Here is a 2,369-nt window from a genome sequence, read left to right as displayed (position 1 = left end):
ATTACAAGGCAGATTCTTAATCACTGGACCACCAAGGAAGCCCTTCCCCCTTTTTTCATTTCTGATATTAATAATTTGTGTCTGCTCTCTTGTGCTCTCTCTCTTTTTCAAGACATTTATTCATTCAGCTGCACTAGGTCTTAGTTGCAGCACGTGGGACCTTTGATGTCTGTTGTGGTCCACAGGGTCTTCATTTGACCCGCGTGGGGTCTTTTAGTTGTGGCATACCGACTCTTAGTCGAGACATGTGGTATCTAGTTCCTTGACCAGGTATGGAACCCTGGCCCCCTGCATTGGGAGCTTGGCCTCTTAGCCACTGACCATTAGGGAAGTCCAATGTGTCTTCTTTTTTTCTTAGTTTGCCTGTTTGCTGTTGCTGCTGCTAAGTCACTTCAGTCGTGTCCGACTCCGTGCGACCCCATAGACGGCAGCCCACTAGGCTCCCCTGTCCTTGGGATTCTCCAGGCAAGAACACTGGAGTGGGTTGCCATTTCCTTCTCCAATGTATGAAAGTGGAAAGTGAAAGTGAAGTCGCTCAGTCCTGTCCGACTCTTAGCGACCCCATGGACTGCAGCCTACCAGGCTCCTCTGCCCGTGGGATTTTCCAGGCAGGAGTACTGGAGTGGGGTGCCATTGCCTTCTCCGTTTGCCTGTTTAGAGGCTTATTAATTAAAGGCTTATTAATTTGGTTGAAATTTCAAAGAAACAGCTTTTAATTTCATTGATTTTTGTTTATTGACATCTTGTTTTCAATTTAATTTCTGCTCTGAGTCTTATTATTTCCCTTTTTATGCTTACTCTGTATTTAATTTGCTTTTCTTTTTCTTGTTTCCTTAGGTGGAAACTCAGCTGACTAATGTTAGGTCTTCTTTTCCAGTCAATGAAGTCACTGCTGTAAATTTCCCTCTAAGTACTACTTTCACTGTATCCCACAAATTTTGATAAATTGTATTTTCATTTTCATCTATTTCAAAGTATTTTTCAGTTTGAGACTTCTTCTTTGACTTGTGTTATTTAAAACTGTGTTGTTTCAGTTCAGTCGCTCAGTCGTGTCTGACTCTACGACCGGACCCCATGGACTATAGCAGGCCAGGCTTCTCTGTCCATCACCAACTCCCCAGAGCTTGCTCAACTGTGTTGTTTAGTCTTCATTTATTGAGATTTTCCAGCTATCTGTTATTTAATTCTAGGTTAATTCTATCATGGTCAAAGATCAGTCACTGTAGAATTTCTGTCCTTTTAATTTTGTTAAGGTGTGTTTGAGAACCTAGAACCGTCCTGGTGAATGATCCATGTGAGCTTGAGAAGAATATATATTCTACCATATATTGGATAAGACTTTTGATGTCATTATATACAGTTGAGTGATGGTGTTGAGTTCAACTATGTTCTTGTTGATCTTCTTTTTTAAAATTTTATTTATATGGTTGCATTGGGTCTTCCTGGTGCGTGGGGGCTTTCTCTAGTTGAGGCCGGGCCCAGGTGCGGAGCCGGCATCAGGCGCCGTCTCCGCCGCGGGGCCCAGCCCCGGCTTCCAGGGACCAGTCGGAGTTGTCCCCAGTTCCACCCGCGGCCCCGACAAGATGGAGGACGTCGTCTCCTCCAGCAGCCATGACGGGAGCGGGAGACGCCTCCCCACGGGGCTGAGGGGAAGGGAAGCGCTTCCAGCCCTCGGAGGGCGCGGGTCTCCGCTGCCGGCTTTCCAGACCCCTGCCCGCCCAGGTCTCACGGGGCTCCCAGACACTGGACAGGGAGGGCGAATGGGACATCGAGGCCGCGGCGCTAGCAGCCGCTGCGAGGGCAAGTGGCCCAGCTCAGGTCTTCGGGCCGCTGCGGCCCGACAACCATTGGCCACTGCAGCTAGCACCAGACTGTATCTACACTGCGACGCGCCGGTCGGGGATCCAGGCGGAAAAGGCGGGGAGTGCAATGGAGGCGCGGGGGTGTGGCCTACGGCTGACGGACAGGGCATCGGACCACCCCCTCAAGGAGGGGGTCCTGAAGGAAGGCGGACGCAGCCAGTGGGCGTCCCCGAGGCGCCCAGCCCGCCCTTCCCGGCCGCCAGTGAGGGCGCAGCGGGCAGGGCCTGCCGGGTCGGGCCGCGCCGCCGCGGCCGCCGCCTCCGCCTCCTCACCAGCGCTAATGCGGGCACTGGACCGAGCGTAGTTGCGCGTGTTGCCGAAGGGGGGTGGGCCGGGGGCGGGGAGGTTTGTTCCGCTGAGCCGCATCCAGAACCGGGTGAGGCTTGTGCCCGCCGTGTCTCCAGTCCAGGGCCGCCGACAGTGGGGGTGGCCGGGAGCGGCGCAGCCTCCGGAGGCGGGGGCGCCGGGAGGCGGAGATGGGTGAGGGCGGCCTCCGAAGCCTCCCAC

The 2,369-nt window shown here is 53.5% G+C and overlaps 1 protein-coding gene across 4 annotated transcripts in view; it reads left to right on the top strand.

The window, feature by feature from the left end:
- Positions 1 to 2,075: 2,075 nt before the first annotated feature.
- Positions 2,076 to 2,369, top strand: part of ZMYM5 (zinc finger, MYM-type 5) — a 26,242-nt gene continuing 25,948 nt past the window's right edge. For 2 of the 4 annotated variants that reach the window (XM_010851166.1, XM_010851171.1), the window contains exon 1: positions 2,076 to 2,238. The gene's annotated coding sequence lies outside the window, so the exon portion shown is untranslated. Of the gene's footprint in view, positions 2,343 to 2,369 lie in introns of all 4 variants that reach the window. The other 2 variants (XM_010851167.1, XM_010851170.1) reach the window with 1 other exon arrangement.

Source organism: Bison bison, unplaced genomic scaffold (assembly GCF_000754665.1).
Source record: "Bison bison bison isolate TAMUID 2011002044 unplaced genomic scaffold, Bison_UMD1.0 scf7180017864299, whole genome shotgun sequence".
Lineage (NCBI taxonomy): Eukaryota > Metazoa > Chordata > Mammalia > Artiodactyla > Bovidae > Bison > Bison bison.
Note: the sequence above shows the minus strand (reverse complement) of the source record. Positions and strands in the feature narration are given on the sequence as shown.